The sequence below is a fragment of the Oncorhynchus masou genome, chromosome 29 (assembly GCF_036934945.1).
Source record: "Oncorhynchus masou masou isolate Uvic2021 chromosome 29, UVic_Omas_1.1, whole genome shotgun sequence".
Lineage (NCBI taxonomy): Eukaryota > Metazoa > Chordata > Actinopteri > Salmoniformes > Salmonidae > Oncorhynchus > Oncorhynchus masou.
Window position 1 is genome coordinate 41961964 of NC_088240.1, and position 12481 is coordinate 41974444.

At 42.4% G+C, this 12481-nt stretch overlaps 1 pseudogene; it reads left to right on the top strand.

The window, feature by feature from the left end:
• LOC135519611 (PMS1 protein homolog 1-like) overlaps window positions 1-12481 on the top strand; it is a 56566-nt pseudogene that overhangs the window by 1587 nt on the left and 42498 nt on the right.

The window sequence follows — 12481 nt, forward strand, 5'->3', positions numbered from 1 at the left end:
AACCACAATTTAACCGGACACTCCAGACTAGAACCTCCAGTTGTGAATGACAGCTCATTGCACAACAATGTCACATTAATGTTTTCTTTCTCCATATTGCAGGTGTCCATAAACAGTAGCTAATCATGAAACCGCTGCCTGCAGAAACTGTGTGCATTCTGTCCAACTGTGAGGTCATCACCTCTTTGGTAAACGTGGTGAAGGAACTACTGGTGCTGGTGCCTTGAGAATTTACATTAAAATGGTAAAAAAAAAGTGTGTTCACCCTTTTGTGTTGCCAGTGAAGCACATGCAAATCACTCATGGCATGTTGAAATTGTCACATTGTAAAGCACATAGCTATTTTACTTGTTTTCCCTGGTTGGAATTAGGTCTACTTAAAGGTATCCTGTTAAACATGTCCTGATAAAATGTATGTAACTATACACACACTCTCTCCAACTCCCAATGCTGTCAGAAATGGTTATAGTGTACTCATATGGTCATGTCATCTGAATTCCTCAGATATTTTCCCATTTCGAGTGGGCTCGGCTCACCTGCTCTCTCTGTGAATTTGTTTTTCTTGGCACGGGGGAATACTTGAGTTCTTTCTCATGAGTGCACTCTTTGCCCACTTCAGAGCCATTTCTTAATGAGCTGTCAGCGGTAATCCTTTCAGGCAGCACAGCCAGCCTCTGAGGACATAGTGAAGCCTTTTGATTGGACTAATATTTCCAACACTTCTCCTATATTGCCAAGAGGAAAGCAAATCCACTTATCAAGAGGAAAACATTTTCCCGGAACTGAACACCACATGATCAATATCAAACGACCTCCAAGTATCTCTAGCACATAAACCTGCCTGTATGGAAGGAAGCAAATGTTTTTTATTTTGTATTTATTTAACCTTCATTTAACTAGGCAATGACGGCCTACCCCTCCACTAACCCGCACAATTCTGGGCCATTGGTGCGCCACCCTATGGGACTCCCGATCACGGCTGGTTGTGATACAGCCTGGGATCAAACCACGGTCTGTAGTGATGCCTCTAGCGCTGAGATGCAGTGCCTTAGACCGCTGTGCCACTGGGGAGCCCAATTTATTTGAAGCACAATTTATAATTTCTTGTACTTACACCTCATTGAATTGGAAACGGAGCTGGAGTGGACACTAACATACACTGAGTATACCAAACATTAGGAACACCTTCCTAATAGGAACACCCCCCACATACCTAACCCATGCATCAATTGTCTCAAGGCTTAAAAATCCTTCTTTAACCTACCTCCTCCCCTTCATCTACACTGAAGTGAATTTAACCAGTGACATCAATAAGGGATTATAGCATTCACCTGGTCAGTCTTTCATGGAAAGAGCAGGTGTTCTTAATGTTTTGTACACTCGGTGTATATAATAATCAGATCAATCCACAAAAGAGGCTTTAAGAACTTAGAACACATAGCTGTTAATATGACACAAAAAAAAAATCTAATCTGCTTTCAAGGCTCTTTGAAGGGACAACACTGAACATTCTCTGTTTTATGTATTTCATGTGTCTTAGGAGAATTATGGTCTGGATCGAATAGAAATTATAGACAATGGCTTAGGCATAAAAGCTGCTGATACTGCTGTGATGGCTGTGAAATACTACCCCTCTAAAATCTGCAGCCACGATGGCCTGGAGACATATGGCTTCAGAGGAAAGGCCCAGGGCTCCATATGCGCTGTGGCAGAGGTCAGAAGCAGCTCTCTTTTACACTAAATTCTGCTTGAAAAAGTCCAAAGTGGTAATAAGCAGCTGTGATAGATTTGCCCCGTGGTCTCCCACCAGGTAGCTGTCACGACAAAGACTGCCGAGGACAACGTCGGCACCCAGTACACGCTTGACCTCACGGGCAGGGTCGTTTCCCAGAAGCCCTCACCCAGGGCAAGGTTTGCCATTTCCCTTTTTACTGAAATTGGAGTCAGTTTCTGATGGTATTTATTATGTATACGTCACAGAGAAACATTTTATAGGTAGACATGGGCTTTGATGTCTTTTCAGGTACCACAGTCTGTGCACTGAAGCTTTTTTAAAGAATCTCCCACTAAGGAGGCAGTATTGCGCCAACACGAAAAAGTGCAAGGAGGAGCAGAAGAAGGTGCAGGACCTTCTCATGGCGTATGCCAGTGTAAAACCAGAGCCGAGACTCACCCTCACTCACAGTAAGGTACAACTTCGTTCTCACTGTTTATTAATCTTTTTGCACACAATAACACTTCTTACCACAAGGTGTCCTCATCTGTCTGCATTTCCATGGGTGAAACCCAATCCCCGCATTCCAACTCCATTAATCACTGCTTAAGCGTCATTAATGCCATCAATGATTTGACACTGTAGTGTTGTCGTTGATCGGGCTTAAACGTGAAGCAAACGTTTTTCTTTAGTCATACGCCTCTTTCAATTCTCTCGAACACTGTCACTGCTCTCAGCTATTAGTTAGAGCTTCATCAATGGGCCATGTCTTTCAAAAGTTACTGTCATTGGAGTAGTTCCAGTGTATTTAACATGCCACACAACTCATATCTATGTCAAAAAGCCTTCCTCCAACATTTCTTGGGCTTTTAACTTCTTTTCACCAAAACTGTCCATATATTGAGCACAGGTGGGTTAATTTTGTGAATGAGATTGATTTTGTGGAAAATGCGTGATTTTGCCTAGGTTTCTGCTTGTCAAAGTAAAGTCTCATTAGATATGGCATCGATGTAAAGATGTAGTTTTTCCATCATTTATCACAACTTTCCAGGAGATAAAATGTGAGACAAAGTATTGCAGAGAAATAAGGAATTATCGTTAAAAAAAACTAGTAACACATTGCTTATGCTGTCACTGCAGTGTCTTGAGAATTCAGGTTCTATTTACACAGGTTCTCACTTAATAGCACACCAATTAGTATACCACATTTGTGTGGGAATTTGACATGTTTATGCTGTGCAGGAATCCATTTAGTTCTTGCCGGGCACGCTGTCCAGACGACAGAGATTATTTTGTGGTGCCAGTGAAAAGATGTGCAATTTCCCATGACCTGAACCCACTCCCTCCCGTAGTCATATTTAGTGAACTGTGGATGCCTTTGGAGCTGAGTTATGGAAGAAAGGAAGACCCGTCAGAGAAAGCTGTAGAACACTGGGCCGCAGACTTAACCCCAGATTCACTTTCAGTCAGTGGCCACTTGGAGTGAAACATTAAGGGAAGAGGTCAGAGGTATAACACCACTGTATACTTTTCACTGAAATCACTCTGACATCATCAAGGGAGGAGCGTGCCCCCATTTCATGGCATCAGCACATGGGAGGCATATCTGTATCCCGAACTTTGCACTTCGGCCTGTGTTGGGTTTCATGGCTTCTCCAAGTGCTGTGTGTGATCTGTTTACAGTCACCAAATTGCATATTTCATAGCGGAGACGTGTGCTGCTGCGGACAGCATACTTTCAGAAATCAACACCCAGGAGATATACTTGCTGGTGGACACTTCAACGACAAGCCCACCCGTGGGTGTGAAAATATGTGTTCTCTTTTAGTGTTGGACTCATTTTCTCTCACATATATCGGACATGAAGGAAAAGTAGAGGATTCCAAGCCTCGGTGGAGGTTGCACAGAGATGAGGAAGATTGTGTAACCTTGTGGTCACTGTGTATCTGCTTTCATTATGTAGTGTACATTGATCCAGTGGGTTGAATAATATGTTCAGACAACATGCTGATTTGGGAATGGTGTGAAGTACGGTCCGTTTATTCAGTCGAACTGCTCTCACAGTTTGTGACCTGACATAGGCATCAGCGCACAGTAGCTTGTTCTCTAGTCATCCCCAAACCCCTCTGGTCTGGTTTAGGCCTTTTTAGAACAGATGACACATAAACCCTATTCGGACGGGATTAGTTTTACTGGGGGAGGTCGGGTAATGTAATTATGTGCACAGCACAAAACACCACACCCGTGCGAATATGCCATGTCAATCATTTTCACGTGACAGGAGAGTGATAATTCCAGCCAGAATAACCTACTGTTTTTTTTGGCATGCAGACTCCAAGGTCCTCTGATAATACTTAGGGGTATTACTGTGTTTAGCAGGTGCTGCTTGCAGTTTGGGTTAGAACATGGGAACAAATGGATGCTTAAAATGTAATGCTATGCACATACCCTACAGATGAATGATCTGTTTTGTCTCATCAGCTTTTTATTCTTTTTAAAGATGAAGCGGATGATATTGTGCCAATGAATTGATAAATTGCCAAAAACGTCAGTTAATTAAATGTCTGCACGCAGTTAGTTCACGGTTCTTATTGATGTTATTTTGACATTCTCCCAAGTGAAAGCCATTATTAGGCTATCCTTAGACAAGTTGAAATATCCTCATGCCTAGAACAGCCTCCGGGCTTCCGTCATAATGGGGGAAAAAATAATTACAGGGGACAGTTTGGTGAAAACGAATCCCGTCCGAATCATCCTCTGGGAAAAACAGACATACTGGGGGTTAATAATTACATAACCTACGTTCTATAGTAATGCAAGTCCCGTGCGAGTAGGACTATTGTTGAACCTCTCTCCGAGCGATCCACACAGGTACGGGAAGTGCTAGAGAAGAGGCTTTGATTGGTCATCAGGATCTGCTGTTTTGAATGTGAGATCCGGCAGGTGGTCTTTTTTTAGGCGGACTGAAAATAAGCTGCTGCGTGTTGTTGCAGGTGGTGGTGTGGCAGAAAGCCAAGGTGTCCGATCACAGGATTGCTCTCATGGCTACGCTGGGGCCCAACGCTGTGGCCCACCTGCTTTTCAATCCACCATCAACAAGAACATCCAGAGGTCAGTCAAACACCAGCATCACTCAGCCATGGCCCTGGTCCATCCAAACCAGTCATCGGAGATAAAACAACACTCTTATACCGCAGAAATGTCACATAACAATGCTAAATAAGTGAAGCACAAAGATTTGTATTTTATTGCAGGTTTTGCCTGCGAAGAGACAAACATTAGATCATTTGTTTTGATACTGTTCACATGTAGCTTGTCTTTGGTCGCAGGTTCAGGAATGGCTGAAGAATTGCAACACTTATCTGGAGCTAACTCTGCAAATAGCACTGCTGGGTTGATTTAAAATAAACTTTGAGAATAGAAAGGTTCAGAACTTTTGTGAAAGAGCACAGTTGAAAAACACATGTCAAATAGAAATCAAAACTGGATGGTGTTCAGAGATAGATGGGAGAGGTTGAGTGGAGCTGAAGGGTGGAACTAGAAAGAACATAAATAATTTAAAATATACTGTGTCTGTAAAATGCATGGAGGTCCAGAACTTTTGTGAAACAGTACAGTTTAAATATAGATGGCAAATAGAAATCAAAACTGGATGGTGTTCAGAGATAGATGGGAGAGGTTGAGGGTAGCTGAAGGATGAGACTAGATACAAACAAAAGATAACTATTATATACCGTGTCTATAAAGTGTATATAGTATGTATAAGCTGCAAGTAGAAGCCTAGGTGCAGATGTCCATTAGTTTACTCCAGTTAGGGGAGGGGTAGTAGGGTTAAGGTAAAATAATAAAGGGAAATATATAAAAATATATATGTTGACAGTCTTTTTTATGGCAATTGGAAATGATGCAGATGCAGACAATTACATTGATGGCAGCTGTTCTTGGAGGTGTCCACATGAAGCTTGATTTAAATATTGCTGCTCTTGCAGTTCTGTCCTTCACTGCAGTGCTCAATGACACCAATTTCTATTTTACTGATTCAATTCAGACTTCCGTATCTCCCATAAGTACGTCTTATTGCTTTACAATAAGTGCCCTGAGATTGGCATTTTCTCCTAACCAGGAGTACAATGAGTGATGCAAAACTGGGCACCATTAAAGATAGGGTGTGTCTAATTTGTGGCCCGTGGTGCATGTGGATGGCCTAGCGTCATAGAGAGACATAGCACGGCTGCACTGGCACCCAGCCACTCGTCCTCCCACTGCCCTCCAGTCTTGGCCAACACCAGGGGTCCCAGAGACCCTCTCCCCATAACCTGGGTGTGTTCCACAGTCTGCATGAACCACTCTCTGGAAGGTGGTGGTTGAGCTGCAAAACAAACAGGTCCACCACAGTCTGTGTGACTGACTACAAAGTGAAAAACCCAAGAGAAATACTAGACAGCAAGCTTGTAAAATGGCTGCATCAAGAACTCTTGATTTCAAGCCAGTATGTGATGTTGGCTGACTGTTGGGCAGCTATGTCCATGCCCTTTTCTCCTTCTGTGCGAGAGAGATTTGCTTTGCTGCTGGTAATTGAGTTGGCTGTGGAGCGTTAAGTTTCTGCTTGGTCACGGTAGGCGTTGTGTGGCTGCTACCTGCCGTGCATCTCCCGGCTAATGTGGCCTGACAGATATGGAGCGCAAGTCCCCTTTCCCCCGTTTCCTTTGTTGTTATTTTGCAGCAGGACTCTGGAGCCCAGTTATGACAAGGACCTTTGGCCTTTGTCCTCTACTCCCTGTAGCAATGAAAGAACACTTATTGCCTCCCCCTTCTCTGGCCGAAGCTTAGCGATCACGGAATCCAGTTCAAAGATTCCACACACAACTCTGGCAAGTTGATGGAGGAGCCATGCCCCTTGTGGAACAAAATGTTACACTTATTTTGGCAACGTGTCAACCCACAACCATGCCCTTTTGAGCAAAGGTGCCATTGGTTCTCTCATAACCTGACCTAATGAGTAGATAATGAGCTGAACGAGAGGAAACCACATGTACCCGCAAAACCTCAAACAGTGTTGCATCAATGAACTGGCTTTCCATTTACTATGTGTTTTAAAAGTTATGAGAAGTTTTGTATTGCTCGTTAAAATGATCAGTGTGCCAATCTAAAACAAAGCTATGTGTCCCTGGAACTACTTCTTCCATGTGTGAGGATAGTGCTTGGTTTTGTGGTACAGCACTATATATAGCCCAGCCACAGTGATTGCTTTGCAATTTGTTCCTCTCTTGCCTGTTATATAATATTAGCCATAGGTCTGGCTCATGAACATCATTTGCCAGATAAGGAAATGTTTTTGTGTACCAATTTATTGTACTTTTCTCTCAACAATTCTTAGAATGTCCCACCCTCTTAATTTATGCGGTGAGAGATCTGCTTGAATAATCAGTCATTAGCCAGGAAAAGATGATCAGTCATCAGGTAGGACGCCAAGCCGAGATGTGTTCCAGTTCCGGGCTCATGGGTGTGACACGTGAAGACGTGTGCAGACAGACTGGGGAACACAGCCCCGGCCTATTGCTCATGTCACCTGAGAAACGTTTGCATCAATCTTAGGACTTTGTGTCAAATCTAGGACCTCTGTTTTGCAGATTTAGGTAGATCTTCTTTCAGATTTCACAAGCCTCAGAGTTCTGACTTGGTTTGTTTTGTTATTTTCCTTTTCTTCTCGTGCCTATTATCTTTCTGAAGTATTTTATCACTTTAGGCAAGATAGAATTGTTTAACAAATTTTGTATAAAAAATATTATTGGGGGGGAAAAAGTCCATACTCGTAATCACTCCTTGATTGAGTGGACAAATCGAGAGTTTAAGAGACTTAGCTTTAAATTTATCGACAGTGAACATTGGTCAGTTTTTCTGTGCTGCTTTTCTAATTACCAGAGCAGGGTCCTGTGGCAGTGAACACTGCTGCCAATGAGGCCCAGATGCCTCTACACGACTCAGAATGGAATAATAAGGCTCATTCATTGCCAGGCAGTCAGCAGGCAGGATCAACTGTATCACAGTAATTGACAAATGTTGTAATGGCAAAGTATATGTAATGTACACAGCTATTATCAAGGTCTCAATGGCAGTAATTAGAGAGTTTAAAAAAACTCCAGTTGTATGACCCTGATGCTCGTCAACTGCGAAGATTGTTTATTTTAGAATTGTTTGCCCGAGTCATGCAGTGAGAGATTTGCTAATTAAGTAATTTGGAGCAGTTTCTCTTTCTCTTGTCAACGTAAACTGTTTTCTTCGAGTTTAGAAGGCAACAGCATTTAGATGTCATTGGTTGTTCAAACTTTTTCAAAGTGTCTACAGCGTGTGATGTGTTTGTGTTGGGGAGAAAAAAAATTGTGAATCCTTTTAAGATTTAAAACCCTTGAGGATCCGACATGAATCGATTTGATAGTGTACCTTTTAAAATCTCAAAGTCCATGAGATTGTATTTTTCAATAACTTGGTTTGAAGTGAACATGGTTTGGCTGTGAAATTTTAAACATGTTAATATTGGGTGTCTGGTTTTTGGTAAGAAAACATTATTGTACGCGGTTGGTGACATTGCAGTGCCTATGTAAACAATGAAAGCATAGAGAATTGTCTCTCCTTGTCCATAGAAGGAAACAAATAAGTCATTTTGAAATTTGGGTGAACTATCCCTTTAGCATTCTGTATTTTTACATGGTGTTTAAATGACAGATGTCTTGTAAGTACAGTGTGAATTATGCAAAAAGCATGTTTGTAACTACAGTAGCTATGTAAAAAATGTCTACATAACATTCTACCTGCCTGTGTACTGTGCATGTTAATAGGCAGAGCCACTTGGTATGAAGTGGGACCGAAATACAAATATAGAAAATATAATTTTGTTTTTCACTGAAATGGTTCCCCACTTATTATGTTGATTTGATTTCTTTTAACAGATTGTGATAGATGGATTCTTTCCCAAACCTGGTATGGATGGCTCTTTAGCAAGCTCCAGTAACCCCAACAAAACATATATCTTTGAATGATCGACCTGTCCACCAGAAAAATATCATGAAGTTAAAAACATGCCTTTTGTGTTCATGAAATGTACATGAGTCTCAGATGTTTGTTGTGGTTTGAGTAAAGAAAATATGCAGCCAAATATGGTAGAGGTGTTCAACAAACAATAGCTTCTCAAATTGCTTGGACAAAGTATTTTAGATGTGGATATTTGTTCTCTTAGTTGTACAGTGAGTATTCACGTGTTACATTCACTCTTCGTTTACCCTACGTTCACACAAGTCGTCCGAGGAAGACATTTATAATTATACATAAAAATAAAAAAAACAGTGTTTTATTTACCTGAAGATTAAAAATACATATGTGTTGCCGCTCCAGCTGAAGACAACAACGAAGGCTTATTTCCATTGTGGTCCTCTCAAGTATCACTTTGTCCTCACATAGGCCTGTCTGTTATCCCAAATGTAGCTCTCTCTGTCATTGATGAAGTCACTTTGTTATGTAAATGCTACAACACTGTCACTGTGAAGCATTGCCCATAGGATCACCACTGCAGTTCTGATACGTTCTCTCTGCTTGACCATCAGGTGGTCCGGCAGCACTACCTGGCTCAGTACCCGGCAGACTCTGCCTGCAGCCGTTATCCCACTATGATGTTCAACATCGCTGTTCCCGCATCCACTGTAGGCATCAACCTGACCCCCCCCCCAAGAAGACCCAGATTCTGCACCAGAACAGGGTTTCTGTTTTTCTCTTTTTTTTTTCTCAATTTCCTTGCGGACAGATTCATGTTCCACACTACCACTCTCTTTCTATGATCTTTGGTTGAAAGAATACAAAACTTAGTGGAAACTAAATATGATTGAGGATGTTCAAAAGATGTATAAAAACGGACAGTAGCTGCAGAACCAGTTACCAGTCAATTTATCCTTCTCAGCTTTCTGACCGATTCAGCTGCAAACATGCGATGCAAGATCCAGTTAGCAAATGTATGATTTTCCTACATGTAGCTTCTACGGTACAGCAAGGAATCCATTCACTTGCTTTGGCTAGCTAACGTTACTGTCCCTTTACCCTTTGTCCAACTATCTCGTTTCTCTCCTCAAAATAATTGATTTTCTGTGATAAAAATAGAAAGCGCTGACAGTAAAACAATAAGTTGCCAATCAGTTCCTTAGCCACCACCATTTGAAATAGGAGGAGCTGACCAGTGCTGTAATTAACCACATTAACTAAATGTGCAGTTACCTGGGTGCACAGCCACTGCCTGTAAAGAAAGGAAAGTGAACAGCATGGGCATTAGTGTGTTACTTTATTTCTCAGAGACTGTGACTGTCAGGGGGCTGTGCTGGCAGCATTGGAGACGCTGTTGGTTTCCTTGTATGGCCCTGGTTCGGCGTCTCCTGCTGAGGCTCCACCAGTCACTGGAGACGATGCCTACAGTTGCCCATTATCACTGGGGAACTGTAGGGGAAATGCTGACGTCGAGGACAGTCTTATGGGGCACAGTGTCACGGTGGACAAAGCGCCATTTGGCTGCAGTGATGGCTCTCCATCCAGGGTAGTGGCTGGTGACCAGACAGTAAACACTAGCTCCTCCTCTTCCTCTGAAGACTGGATAGTCAACCAAATCCCAGGGGACTTTGACTTTTCCACTATTGGAAGATGAAATTGTTTTGACCTGCAGCGAGATAACAAATCCAGGCCCAGCCAAAGGCCCGGAGAGGGTCAACCGCCATGACCAAGATCCTGACAAAGACATTGAGCAGTTATCAGCAGTGAGTTGGAGCCGAGGCACGGCTCTGACAGACCCCTCCACAGGAGAGCCACTGTAGTCCGTCAAGGTCCACCTGCCCACCGGATGCAGCAGTGACCTGGGCTTGGTCCAGGCCAAGGATCAGAGCAGGCCTGGCAAAAAGGTGTCCAACGCTATAACGGAAAAACGTGCGTCACTGAAGGCCTACAACCTGATCAGTAGCTGTACCATGAGGACCCCCCCCCTGTCCCCCGCTGCCTGTTTGAGAGGGAGACCCGGGCAGAGGTTCTCCAGGAGAAGCCCCACAGCAAGCCTCCAGGACATCACCTCTGCCGTGCAGGAGAGATGGAAAAACCTGGGGGAGGAGGACCGAAAGAAGTGAGTTTCCAGACTTCACCTTCGAAGCAGTTTCCATTTGTTATTATTAGCAAGGCAAAAAAAAGAAAGATTGACCTGTCACTTGCATGTGTAAAATATGGCCCTGGAAATTTTGCTTGGCTTATTCATGTTGCTACCCAGACAGAATTGTTAATATGAGCTATGTTTATATTTTCCAGACTGCATCTGATTACTAGGTTACATGGTCAATATTTTCCACTGTTAAACAGGTATTCTGCATGAAATATCTCCTTTTTCCAAAGTATGCCATGCATCTTGAGCACTCTAAGGTATTTTGCTGGTCAGACGGTTAATAAATTTAATATTCTGTATGTGGACACACACTAACCCTCTTCTTTGTCTTGCCTGTCTGGTGCGGCTTGTTCGTAATCAAGATGTTGTAAGGAAAATCAGCAAGTGCATAAGATGGGCCACATTTCTTGAATTATACTGAACAAATATATAAACGCAACAATTTCAACGATTTGAAATTCATTAGGCCCTAATCTATGGATCTCACATGATTGGGCAAGGCCCAGCCATAGGCCCACCCACTTGGTTGCCAGGCCCAGCCAATCAGAATGGGTTTTCCCCATAAAAGGGCTTTATTAAAGACAGAAATACTCCTCCGTGTCGTCAGCTGTCCGGGTGGCTGGTCTCAGACAATCCCGCAGGTGAAGAAGCTGGATGTGGAGGTCCGTACTGACAAATTCTTTTAAATTATGTTGGAGGCGGCTTATGGTAGAGAAATGAACATTCAATTCTCTGGCAATAGCTTGTGGACATTCCTGCATTTAGCTTGACAAAACTGCACATTTTAGAGTCTCCTTTTATTGCCCCCAGTGAAAGGTACACCTGTTTAATGATCATGCTGTTTAATCAGCTTCTTGATATGCCACACCTGTCAGGTGGATGGATTGGCAAAGGAGAAATGCTCAATAACAGGGATGTAAACAAATTTGTGCACAACATATGAGAGAAATAAGCCTTTGCTGCGTTTGGGATCTTTTCTTTCAGCTCATAAAACATGGGACCAACACTTTACATGTTGCATTTATATTTTTGCTCAGTATATAAATTATGAACAAGTTTGAGTATTTCGCTTAATAAAAATAAGATGTAGGAGAACGAAACTAATATGAATAAAATTCAGAAAATGCAATTGAACATTTTATAAGAAAATGTGAAACTTTAGGAAGTTACACAAAGCTTACATTTTGTGACCCTTAATTGCCTTTACACAGCTTTCCACAGCTTTCCACAACCATGATTTTCGGTGGTATCTGTATAGTACAGCACATTGTGGGTCTGCGTGACATAGTCTGTGTGACTCATGATTCAGCACGAGAGAGGTCACTCACCTTTGTGCTTCCCTACTAGTGAAGAATTGTTTTAAATTGGACATTTTTTATTTTTTTATTTTACCTTTATTTAACTAGGCAAGTCAGTTAAGAACAAATTCTTATTTTCAATGATGGCCTAGGAACAGTGGGTTAACTGCCTTGTTCAGAGGCAGAACGACAGATTTTTACCTTGTCAGCTCTGGGATTCCAATCTTGCAACCTTTCGGTTACTAGTCCAACGCTCTAACCACTAGGCTACCTGCTACTATATCAAAGATA